This window comes from Bubalus kerabau, chromosome 1 (genome assembly GCF_029407905.1).
Source record: "Bubalus kerabau isolate K-KA32 ecotype Philippines breed swamp buffalo chromosome 1, PCC_UOA_SB_1v2, whole genome shotgun sequence".
Classification (NCBI taxonomy): domain Eukaryota; kingdom Metazoa; phylum Chordata; class Mammalia; order Artiodactyla; family Bovidae; genus Bubalus; species Bubalus kerabau.
In genome coordinates this window covers 89,527,253-89,540,777 of record NC_073624.1, presented here as the reverse complement: position 1 = coordinate 89,540,777, position 13,525 = coordinate 89,527,253, and the positions used below count along the sequence as shown (strand labels likewise).

Below are 13,525 nucleotides of genomic sequence, written 5' to 3'. Positions count from 1 at the left end.
ATGCTACTCTGGCATGAAAAGTCTTTCCAAACAAGAATCAGTTAGCTTCGGCCATCTAACTTCCAGGAATTAGAATTAAGAAACACTGAGAGGAGGGGCAGCTTGCAGTGAGAACTGTTCAGCTTATGTAAAAGAAGGAGGCTTTGAAGTAAAGCAGAGGCTGTGAGGAGCCATGAGCAGGCTGACCTCGAGAGGAAGCAGAATCGATGGACACATGGATGCTTTAAGAAAACAACAAAATTCTGTAAAGCAATTATCCTTCAATAAAAAAATAAATTAAAAAAAAAGGAAATATTGTGAGTAAATGTGGGAAAGGCAATCAACAGTGAAAGAGAATCAGAGTTGCCTACAGGAGCAAATCTGCAGAGAATAAGTGCAGCAGGTTCCGGAAGGCACAGAAACTCCATCACCTGACCTCCCAGAAGGCTCTTGGCATGTCCATGAGTTTCTCATTGCAGTCTCCTCCAGCCTGGCTCTGATATATTCAGACCTTCCTGAAACCTGGGTGTTCTGCTTTTCTGGGGTTCTCTGAGACTTGACCATGAGGCTGAGATCACTGTTTCCTCATTTTTATAGGATTAAATACAGCACGTTCTTCATGACTTGAGGTGATCTGAGTCTTTGGAGAAGGAAATAGAAACCCACTCCAGTATTCTTGCCTGGGAAATCCCATGGACAGAGGAGCCTGGGCAGGCTACAGTACACAGGGTTGCAAAGAGTCAGACACCATTTAGCAACTGAGCCCGCACGAGTCGAGTCTTATTCTTCAAATCTAGAGAACCTAACTCCAATGGTCTCTTTGCCCTGCAGGGGTCCCCTCAGCACAGAAGGTGGAATAGATACAGCTGAGCATCGTGGAAAAGGCATGGTCTTCCAAACACATTGGTCTGAGCTGCAGGCCAGCATCTGCCACCTGTGGGCTGTGGAGGCTTTGGGCAGGTTACTTACCTACTTTTAGTATTTGTCCTTCCTACCTGGAAATGCCTGTGGCTTAGGATTGCTGTCAGGCCCAAGAATGGTTTATGTCAGGAGTTGGCATGATGCCCCACACTGTGCTTGGTACAAGTTCATGCCCTTCCTTCTCTCTGAATGCTTCCTGTCTTGCACAATAAAACCCCACCCACCCATTACCCTTCAGGGCAACAGCTATAGTTAAAATTGTCTGCTTCCTGTCTCCCTGGGTTCTGCTGTTTAACTCTTTTGAGCTCACACACTTAAAGAGTGAAAGCCAGTCTGGTCCAAGCCATAAACATAAATTTGAGGTCAGAGTTTGGGCCCATTTCATATGATAGCTACCGTGAGTTCAGTAGAAGAATATGGTTGGAAGCCCACTATAATGTAATCAGTTTCACAGGGCATTGGGGACAGGGAGTTACCTTTTTTATATCTACCCTTAGTCAAGCTGCCATCAACAATTTCTGCACAATATATGCCAAGATCGGAGGACCATAGCACTGTGTGTGATGAACTGTGGCACAGAGCGATTAAATCACAGTTTATTCCAAATTTCACTTATTTAGGATTTACAAATGTATGATGACTTTTGAACAGTGTGATTAAATATTGTAAAGATGGTGTTTAACTCTCTTGTGTGTGTTGGTGGAGGGGGGGTGGTGGATGGAGAGAGTCAGTCATATTTGGCTCTTTGTGACCCCGTGGTCTGCAGCCCGCCAGGCTCCTCTATCCATGGGATTTTCCTCGCAAGAATACTAGAGTGGGTTGCCATTTCTTTCTCCAGGGGATCTTTCAGACTCAGGAATCAAACCAACATGTCCCAAGTCTCCTGCATTGCAGGCAGATTCTTTACCACTGAGCCACCCAGATCTTAACTGGGACTAATTAAGATTTAATCTAAAAGTGTCTCCTGTGTGGGGCCGTACTGTCCTGCTCCTAGACAGGGTTAAGGATTTATGGGCGAGTGACTCAATAGCTGCTCTGTCTCTCCAGAAATCAGCAAACATCTATAAATCTTGCCGAGCTCCACCAGAGTATTACTATGTAGAAAAATATATGGTGGTATTGTGTTTATGGTGGAGCCAGATTACCCTAAAATCATAACATTCAAGACACATCTAAATTCTTCCTGAGAAACTAATCTGCCTGTTTTCCGTGCTTGGACCTGTTTTTCCTGCAAACCTTCAGAGTGTAATTTTTTTTAAGGGACCTGTATAAATCTCTCTGGAGCTGTTCATTCTGAATTCTTTATTTTCTAGTAATCTCAAAGAAGTGGCTTTCTGTGCCCTGCTGACCTCCTTCGCTCAGAACAAAACAAAAGAAAACATAGACCAGAAAACTGAGCATCCTCAGAAATCCAACTAGGCAATGTGAAATATGCACACTCCACAAGTGCCATCAATTATTTCTTAGGCATGAGAGACAAGTGCAAGTATTCCACCAACTGAAAGATCTGCCTTAAAAAATTCAAACCACAGAATCAATAATTCTCTAAGGACAATGAAATGAGGAAATCTTTCATGAAAAACCAACGGGAGAATTTGGTAGATCGTTCATCGCCCTTCCTACCATGCACAAACTTTCCCCCTAAATACATGCCGAGTCAGGGTAAATCCCAGTTTGAAAAGACAATAACACACCTTCTGCAGGAAGTTCACTATGACTCTCAGCTGAACTTGGACAAGGTAGAGAGAAATCTAGAACCGAAAATAATAGTTGCATCCTCTAGGAACCTTGTCATCTGTCATGTAACATACACGTATGTTCTGTGCCTTTGTCTAGATAGCTGAACAGAACTTGTATAAATCAGTAAAAAATGTTGTTAATTTAATAAATATAATGATGGGCTGACTTTTCAAATGGAAACCTTTTCTGTGAGAAGTTCTGTATCAAGGACAATCCAAAATAGCTTGCTTAGGTTGCAACACAAATGTCAGTACTCAAGGGGAGAATATGCCTCAAGAAAAGGTCAAGTTAAACTCAAAGAGTAAGACATGGCATATAATTACCATCTCCCCATGTGACATCTAGTTGTCACAGAACTACCATCAGACAAGATAATAGATGGAAAGGAACACCTGAAAGGGGAGGAATCAAAATTAATGAAATTGTTCAATAAATAGAATGATAAGTATGCTGTCTTTAGCAGTATCACACCACAAATCCAGTGTCATTATAATGTTATGCTATATAAAATCCAGTTATTTCTCATGATTAAATGACTTAGGATGGGAACCAAGACATACCATTTTCTCAATCATTTAGAAGACATTTTTCTCTCATCACTGTCGTCATTCAACATTGAAGAAATAACTCTGTGTTTCATAAGAGGAGGAGCCAGGAGGGCTACCTTCTAGCACAGTAAGGCTCTTTCCCTACTGCTTCAGCTCAAAGTGTTTTGTATTTTCTTTGAGAAAAGACCCATTCTGTTCCCTTTGGCTATCTGTCCTGTTCTGTCCTAGGTTTGGTGTGCTTCATGGGACTCTCATGCCTAAAGTGATTCCCGACCTTACACATATTTTCTACTTTTCTCAATTCCTCCAGGACAATGCTGAGCAGGTCCCAGACATTGATGGAAGTGAAATCAATCAAACATCCCATCACTCAGGCTCTCCTTTCATGATTAAGGATGTTTTCCTTCCAGAATCCTGACTCTTCCTTTTCTGTGTCTCAGAAAATGGTAACACCATCTTTTCCATCAAGAATCATTACAATGAACATGATGGATTTTTTTTCAGACAAATCACCCTGAGTTTTTCTCTGAAGTCCCTTAGTTTTCTTAGAATTCTTTTGTGTTCCTTCAAGTAGCCTTAAATAACTGAGTAGTATGTGTATCCCTGTTTATTGTGCTATCTCTCTGGCACTCCTCTTATTTCTCCTTGGAGCTCCTTTTGAGCTCAACAGAGTCTCTATACAGAAAGAGTCATTGTGTGTGGATACACACCCTGCCTGGCATGATGAAGAGCTCTCAGAAAAGACAGCCTTTATTTTTACTCAGAGATTAACCTGATTACTTGTAATGCCATCATTTTTTAAAAAATAGCACCTCAAGGAGACAAACAGAATGAACTAAGTACCACTTTATGGAGTTATAGAGTTGCAAAACATTCACAATACTGATTATAATCTCCAGAAAATTAAAGTTCAGAAAGCAGTTATTGGTCTCCAGATTGCTTTACTTCCCCTCTATTGGATCATGTAGAACTTGCCTATTCCTCCTGAGGGTCCTTGGCAAGACCTTCTTGTTCATTCTTCTCTGACTAAGTGTGGTTATTAATTAATGAGTTCTATTATATAAACATCTGAATGCAGAGTTCCAAAGAATAGCAAGAAGAGATAAGAAAGCCTTCTTCAGTGATCAGTGCAAAGAAACAGAGGAAAACAACAAAATGGGAAAGACTAGGGATCTCTTCAAGAAAATCAGAGATACCAAAGGAACTTTTCATGCAAAGATGAGCTCGATAAAGGACAGAAATGGTATGGACCTAACAGAAGCAGAAGATATTAAGAAGAGGTGGCAAGAATACACAGAAGAACTGTACAAAAAAGATCTTCACGACCCAGATAATCACAATGGTGTGATCACTGACCTAGAGCCAGACATACTGGAATGTGAAGTCAAGTGGGCCTTAGGAAGCATCACTACGAACAAAGCTAGTGGAGGTGATGGAATTCCAGTTGAGCTACTTCAAATCCTGAAAGATGACGTTGTGAAAGTGCTGCACTCAATATGCCAGCACATTTGGAAAACTCAGCAGTGGCCACAGGACTGGAAAAGGTCAGTTTTCATTCCAATCCCAAAGAAAGGCAATGCCAAAGAATGCTCAAACTACTGCGCAATTGCACTCATCTCACACGCTAGTAAAGTAATGCTCAAAATTCTCCAAGCCAGGCTTTAGCAATATGTGAACCATGAACTTCCTGATGTTCAACCTGGTTTTAGAAAAGGCAGAGGAACCAGAGATCAAATTGCCAACATCTGCTGGATCATAGAAAAAGCAAGAGAGTTCCAGAAAAACATCTATTTCTGCTTTATTGACTATACCAAAGCCTTTGACTGTGTGGATCACAATAAATTGTGGAAAATTCTGAAAGAGATGGGCATACCAGACCACCTGATCTGCCTCTTGAGAAATTTGTATGCAGGTCAGGAAGCAACAGTTAGAACTCGACATGGAACAACAGACTGGTTCCAAATAGGAAAAGGAGTCCGTCAAGGCTGTATATTGTCACCCTGTTTATTTAACTTCTATGCAGAGTACATCATGAGAAACGCTGGACTGGAAGAAACACAAGCTGGAATCAAGATTGCTGGGAGAAATATCAATAACCTCAGATATGCAGATGACACCACACTTAAGGCAGAAAGTGAAGAGGAACTAAAAAGCCTCTCGATGAAAGTGAAAGTGGAGGGTGAAAAAGTTGGCTTAAAGCTCAACATTCAGAAAACGAAAATCATGGCATCCGGTCCCACCACTTCATGGGAAATAGATGGGGAAACAGTGGAAACAGTGTCAGACTTTATTTTTCTGGGCTCCAAGATCACTACAGATGGTGACTGCAGCCATGAAATTAAAAGACGCTTACTCCTTGGAAGGAAAGTTATGACCAACCTAGATAGCATATTCAAAAGCAGAGACATTACTTTGCCAACAAAGGTCCATCTAGTCAAGGCTATGGTTTTTCCTATGGTCATGTATGGATGTAAGAGTTGGACTGTGAAGAAGGCTGAGCGCCGAAGAATTGATGCTTTTGAACTGTGGTGTTGGAGAAGACTCTTGAGAGTCCCTTGGACTGCAAGGAGATCCAACCAGTCCATTCTGAAGGAAATCAGCCCTGGGATTTCTTTGGAGCGAATGATGCTAAAGCTGAAACTCCAGTACTTTGGCCACCTTATGCAAAGAGTTGACTCATTGGAAAAGACTCTGATGCTGGGAGGGATTGGGGGCAGGAGGAGAAGGGGACGACAGAGGATGAGATGGCTGGATGGCATCACTGACTCGATGGACGTGAGTCTGAGTGAACTCCAGGAGTTGGTGATGGACAGGGAGGCCTGGCGTGCTGCGATTCATGGGGTCGCAAAGAGTCGGACACGACTGAGCGACTGATCTGATCTGATCTGATTATATATTAATTTATTCACTCAATACCACCTCCCAAACCCTGCTGCTTATTCCAAAAAGGATTTAAGGTAGATTGTCATCATTCTTGTGGGAAAACAAGAGGACTGCTCTGTTCCTCGGTGTTTTTCACAAAGCCCTTTGTCCCCAAGCTGGCCTTCTGCTCCTTATCTCTCTCACCCAAGAAGCAAGGCCTGGTCTTTGGAGAAGGGCCCTACTTTTCTCTTCTAAGGCAGTTTTTAAGTATCTGGTTGGAACAGCAGCCAGAATATGCCTTGCTCTCTGTCTAGTATTTCACTTGGAAGATAAATTGTTTGTATCACCTTTGAGTTTAAAATCCCATATACAAAATATCTAATTTTTTTTAAAAATTGAAGAAGGACTTCCCTGGAGGTCCAGTGGTTAAGACTTCACCTTCCCATGCCAGGGGTGTGGGTTCGATCCCTGGGTTGGAGAGCTTAAGGAGCGGCTGAAAAACCAAAATACAAAACAGAAACAATATGGTAACAAATTCAATAAAGTCTTCAAAGACAGTTCACATAAAAAAAATCTTTGGGAAGAAACTGAAAAGAAGAAGAAATTTCAAGCAGCTTCCCTTGCTTAGAAGCAGATTAATTGTCCATGCATTTTAAATGAATCCAAATCATGACAAGAAATATCACGAACTGGGCCCATGAGAGTTTGTTTCAGAAATGGAAACTGACAACTAAAAATGTACCCATACATTTTCTACTTACATTTGTTCATTTCATGTGTGATGCTTCTAGAATGTCTGCCATTACAGAAATAGGTGATTTTTTTTTCAGCCCTTTCAATTGCCATAGTGAATTTTAGATCCCTCCCATCTGTGATCCAGCCGTACCATACAACGGCTTCTCACGTCCTTCTGTCTGCTTTAGGAAAATGCCTCTAGTTTTCCTGGGGATGTTTTTCCTATAGGAAGAATTCAGAGAGAAAATAACTCAGTTGATAAACGTGATCAAAATGGACCTAGTCTTTGCCATATGGTGGGAATTATGGAGAGATTCTTTATCATCCCATTATACTCAGCTGTTGTTTACTTTTTGTGAATTGAATGTTGACAGTTATAGTTTGAGGGTTTTTTTAAAAACAGCATATGCTGAACAAGATAAAATATTTAGAACAACTTACTCTGGACTTAGCAATTATACTACATTCTTCCAGCTCATGTATGACTAAATTAGAACATTTAGTAATGTTTGGAGACAACTCCCACACTTCATAAGCACCAAGGGAAAAAAATATAATTTATTTAATTGGTTTTCATTTGAAAGGGAAATAACCCCATTTCAAGCATCTCAGTGTTAGAAAAGGCACTGTGTATTCCCCATGAAAATACACAGATGCTCATGCATTTGGGAAATTAACATATATCTTCCACAAGGAAACATATGAAGGCTATTTCATTACATTACAGTCATTCCTTTCACCCACATGGTTTTGCAGAATCACTGCCAGTCACCTCGTCTTCCCCTCATATATTCTTTACAGAAACCCTGAACTTCAGACCAGAGATGAGGCTTTTAAATTATCATTGGTTTCCAGTGTCACCATTGACAGACATCATTGATTCAATAGGCATTTAAGGAAAGCCTCCTCCTCAATTGTGCCAGGCCTGTGCTGGGCACTAGGAATCTGAGATGAACTCAGTGTGATCCCTTCGTCAAAGACCTCCAGACTTAAAGGCAGAGTCAAGGAAGAAAATGCACAATTACAATGCTGTAGTGGAAGGGGGCACAGAGGAATACCTCAATCAGCCAGAATGGGAAATGATGGCTGTAGGATAGCTAAGAAATATTACCAACAGCAGGCAATGTTTGAGTGAGTAAGGTGGAGAGAGAAGCTTCATGCAATGATATCACTCAAAGGCAGGAGGAAGTGCCCTGAGTCAGTGATCACTATTAGTTCATTGGTGAGTGGAGGGAAGAGGGGAATCAGACTGAACAGTTAGGTGCAGAGCAGATGGTGTTGGGCTTTGCATTTGAACTTTACCCTGAAGGCAGTGGGGAACACAAGAAGAATTGTGAAATTTCTCTGGTGTTCCATCTGGGAGGCTGGTGAGGAGCTGAACAGAGGGCAGTCTATACTGTATGACCCTGAACTAGCACTGTGGCAAGGGAGTGTAGACTTGAGTGAGTGCTCAGGGTGGATCAAATGTGTCTGATGTGTGGGAAATCTTGTTTGCAGGAGAGCTTAGGTAGAAACACTGGAGGGGAAAAAAAGAATTGCTGTTGACTTAAAAATGCACAACGTGAGAGATGTGAATTAAGTTTTATCTGGGGCAAAATGAAGACTGTAGTCTGGGAGACAGCACCTTAGGTAGCTCTGAGAAACTGTTCCAAAGAGGCATGGGGGACGGACAGTATATATGTGATTTTGGTAAATGGGGAATACATGCAATCCAGCGCATATTTTTTTTGTAGAAATTTCTGCTCATCTTGTGAAGCTTCTGCTAGTCACGAGGAATAGTCATCACCATGAAGTATTTTAGTGCTTTTTTAGATATGAGAAGATATAAGAATTGAGCTCATAAAATCAGCTTCTGAGACTATCTAATTATCTGAAGACCTGTTCTGCCAGGTTTTTTTTCTGAGCACAGAGTGCTTCATTTCTACTTTCCACCCTGAACTCCTTCAGGGCGTGTTGAAGGTCAGCAGCTGCAGCCGCACGTCATTTAATCCTTGTAGAGGTAGATGATAAGCACCCATGGCAAGTACCAATTTGTAGTTGACAGGGGCCCCTCATGGTCATAAATTTGACCATACTTCGGGAGGTTTTTTACAACCATTTTATCCTATAGTGCTGGGAAGGCTCATTTTTGGGTTTGGCAAAGGTTTCACTGAGAAACCACTTAATGTTTGTTACTGGACTAGGCTTTTATAGTCAAAGATATTTGGACCTGTCTTTTAATACATTCTAGGAAAAAAATTCCCTTTTGCTTTATCTTTTTATATTTAGAGTTATATTATTACATCCATTGATTGCATATAGAACTGTATATTTGATTAACTGCTTTAAATTGGCTAGTCATCATTATTTTCATTGGAGATTTAGTTACACATTTGGCAATGAAAGAAACAACATTCATGAAAAATAGGCAAAGTACCAATAATATAGCTAGCAGTTTTATTAAAGTTATAAGTAAGAATTAAGCCAAAAACTTTCATTAGGTTTAACCCAGTATATTCTTCGGTTATTTGACTTAATCCAGTGGGAAATTATATACTGGCACTGTTTATAAAGCTTCTAGCCCAATTTTTTAGTGTGCTAGGCTGGTTATTCTTAGTATAATTTAATTGTTCCCGAGATAAAAGAAGCCTTAAATTGTAAATGACCATAGCCTGGTGTTAACTAACTACATAAATCTATTCTATAATTGTGCAATCCAGCACGTATTTTTTTTTTAAACCTCTGTGTAATTGTGAGAGGTTTTATCTTTTTGATTGAATTTTTGCTTGTTGCTTTTTTTGAGCTTGAGTTACTTAGAAGAAAATTCATATTATGGCCAGAGTCAGAGCAGGTATTAACTGGCCAGGTGAGAGGATTCCACCTAGTAATATTAAGAGTCACCTGAACAGGACTGAGCTTTTTTGTAAAATAATTTTTTAAGGGTGATTTAATTAGAGCCTTGGAGTGGAGAAATCCACCAAGGTAATCTAGAGGTACTAGATGCAGGTAATTGGCCACAAACCAATAATTGGGTTGGTTTTTAAAACTAGCACAGGATCACATCCATGATAGAAAAACATCTGATTTATATGCAAAAGTCTAAGAAGTTAACAAAACATTATGAGTGATCATACAAATCAGGTTCAGCATTTTGGGTAAGGTGCTTACTTTTGATGTCTTTTTTTTTTTCCCTCCGTTCTGGTGCAGGTGTAGCTTTCTTTGTTTGAGCATCATTTTAAGATAAGTTTGAGATCAGCAGTTCTCTTTATAGACCAGTCTGGCGTAGTGGCCTTTAGAAGTGAGAATTCAAGAGTCAAGTTCCCTTCAGTTTTACTGTGCATGAGCTAGTTAAGAGGACCTGATAAAAAGTTTTTTATCTAGGTAGGAGACAGCCCCTTTGGGTATATATAATTCCCTGTTTGCAGCTCATGGACATCTGATTTTTATACAGAGATTGTTGACACAAACTTTAGAAACAAAAGAGTGTTTTGTTTTTTTTCCAAATAATTTAATTAACTTTACATTAATATAGCATAATAGCAAGCAACTATCTGGGAAGTGAGTTAGTAAATACAGACCTTCATTAACAAAACTGGAATTTAACATTTATTGAAACAATCTTTTTTAAATTACCCTAATTTTTACCAAATATATTCAACAAATTAAGACTAATTTGTTGCAAAATAAGTTTGGTTTAAAATTTTAACATTTATTGAAACCTAACTTTTTAAAAATAATACATTTACCAAATATATTTAATTAAGACTAATTTGTTGCAAAATAAGTTTGGTTTAAGAAAAAAAAATTGACCTGATAATCTATATAAATATAATTGACCATATAGGCTTTCACCATATTAAAATTTTTAATGAGTTTTAAACTGAAGCTTAAAAAAAAAAAAACTCTTAGGACCAGGAAGCATACACCAATGGCTTATTACATGTTTTACCTACAGATCTAGCTGAATTCCTCCCTTTACAAGGTCCTCAAAAATACCTTGAGGTTTTTGTACCTGTTGGTGAGGTAGCTTTCCTAATTTATCCAAGAATGTTGCTGAAAACCTAAGAGTTTACAATCTTTGGAGGAACCAGATAGAGAAAAAAGATTAATGTCTTAATTTTGCTTACACAAGTATGATTACCAAATTACTATAAGTCATAATTAATTTGAGGGGAAGGTTTTCCTTACATCTGGAAAACACACATTCAACCCAGTAATTTTTTAGACAGAAACAATAAAAATTATAACCATTTTTACCAGTGTACTCTGTCCTTTTGTTAACTAACTTTTTGTTAACAGTTTATGAAGCCATCAGGTTTCTCATTAGGATTTGAAATTTCTTACCCAGTTCAGCATTATGGTCTGAAAGTTAGAAACTTATATTTATTTAAAAGTTTTTTTGTTAATCTTTTTGAAGAGGAAGCGTTTTTTTTGCAAAGGCATCAGAATAAAACCATAACTGTATATCAACAAAAGACTTAAGTCACATTTAAATTTGATTACAATACAAAGTAACTTGGTTACTGCTGTGTGCTATACAACACTTGCAGATAATAACTAGAATTATGACTGATAACATTTTACCAGGATATGTCAGCATTTTAGGAACTCCATATAAATTTTAGAATCTTTATATTAATAACATTTACCATACAATATAAATCTGAGAAGATTTATTACTCATTTGACAATACTTCCCAGGTAATTTAACATAGCAAATAAACCTAATTAGTCTAACATCTCTCATTGGGATGTTTCAGGAGCACTTTGAAGCATCCCAAAGTTAGCTAGAGGTCAAAAAGACTTCATTAGAATTTTATTTAGGAAATTTTGTCAAAGAATATTAAAAGGATTTAGAACAGTTAGTCATAGAATATCATAGGTTCCTGTAAAACAATAGTTATTTACTTAGCCAAAGTAACAATAAGAGATTTCAAAGGTATATATGGAGCTGCTGCTGCTAAGTCGCTTCAGTTGTGTCCAACTCTGTGCGACCCCATAGACGGCAGCCCACCAGGCCCTGCCGTCCCTGGGATTCTCCAGGCAAGAACACTGGAGTGGGTTGCCATTTCCTCCTCCAATGCCTGAAAGTGAAAAGTGAAAGTGAAGTCGCTCAGTCGTGTCTGACTCTTAGCGACCCCATGGACTGCAGCCTACCAGGCTCCTCCATCCATGGGATTTTCCAGGCAAGAGTACTGGAGTGGGTTGCCATTGCCTTCTCCCATATATGGAGCAGATAGCTTAAAAGTAAAAAATCTAAAATCTGATATTAAAAGCAGTTGAACATTTTAATAAAACTTGTACCATGCACAAATTTTTTTTTTCAGGATCCACTTTCCACAAACCTTTTTGTAACCATTACTTAATTTGCCCATCCAAAAACACTCACCTGTAACTCAGATCTATTTCCTTCTTTTAAAATAAAATGCAATTCCACTCCTCACACCTTCTTTAATGAAAACACAAATCCTACTTTACTTAAGGAACCGTGAACTGACTTTTATATTAGCATTTTGTACATTGGTGAGCATAAATACCAGTGATAGTTTAAAAAAAAAAATTGCTTTCTTACAGAGAACATCTTAGGATGGCACCAAACATATTAATAGTTGAAATATCTTCAGCTTTTCTGTAAGAGGAAGCCAGTATATAGTAATTAATGTTTTGTATCTTATTTTATTTGGGACTGACCTAGATGTTCAATAAACTTCCTTTACTTAATTTAGCACAGCCCTAGAAATTTAATTTAGCAAAATTTAGAGAGACTAAATAGATAGAATCACTGCAGATGGTGACTGCAGCCATGAAATTAAAAGACGCTTACTCCTTGGAAGGAAAGTTATGACCAACCTAGATAGCATATTCAAAAGCAGAGACATTACTTTGCCAACAAAGGTCCGTCTAGTCAAGGCTATGGTTTTTCCTGTGGTCATGTATGGATGTTAGAGTTGGACTGTGAAGAAGGCTGAGCGACAAAGAATTGATGCTTTTGAACTGTGGTGTTGGAGAAGACTCTTGAGAGTCCCTTGGACCGCCAGGAGATCCAACCAGTCCATTCTGAAGGAGATCAGCCCTGGGATTTCTTTGGAAGGAATGATGCTGAAACTGAAACTCCAGTACTTTGGCCACCTTGGAAAAGACTCTGATGCTGGGAGGGATTGGGGGCAGGAGGAGAAGGGGACGACAGAGGATGAGATGGCTGGATGGCATCACTGACTCGATGGACGTGAGTCTGAGTGAACTCCGGGAGTTGGTGATGGACAGGGAGGCCTGGCGTGCTGCGATTCATGGGGTCTCGAAGAGTTGGACATGACTGAGCGACTGAACAGAACTGAACTGAAATAGATAGAAATCTTTAAAGCATAATTATTTTTAGTAGAGATTATTTAAAGCTTTAATTTTATTTACATTTTCTTTCCTTAAAAGTTTCTTTACATTGAATTTCTCTCCTTGTTAACAAAATTGCAATAGATATAATAAGATTTTATTTAACTACGCTAAACCTAGGCACAATGAAAGTATTATAATGGATTATTATATTGATGACTTTAAAACATGTTTATATTAAATTGACAAACTTTAACATTAATACCAGGTACTAATTTAATATTGGATATTTCTCAGTTTATATGAAACTGAAACTTATTTGGCTTAATTTTCTTTTTTTTGGTAAAGATTTTTTATTTTTTCTTAATATATATTTATTTTATTGAAGTATAGTTGACTTGCAATGTTTCAGGTGTATAGCAAGGTGATTTACT

At 38.7% G+C, this 13,525-nt stretch overlaps 1 long non-coding RNA gene across 1 annotated transcript in view; it reads right to left on the bottom strand.

Annotated features, from left to right (window-relative positions):
• Window positions 1–6,591: 6,591 nt before the first annotated feature.
• Window positions 6,592–13,525, bottom strand: part of LOC129641681 (uncharacterized) — a 38,641-nt gene continuing 31,707 nt past the window's right edge. Inside the window, exon 3 of the long non-coding RNA XR_008709401.1 lies at window positions 6,592–7,007. This is a non-coding gene — a long non-coding RNA (uncharacterized LOC129641681). The remainder of the gene's footprint in view (window positions 7,008–13,525) is intronic.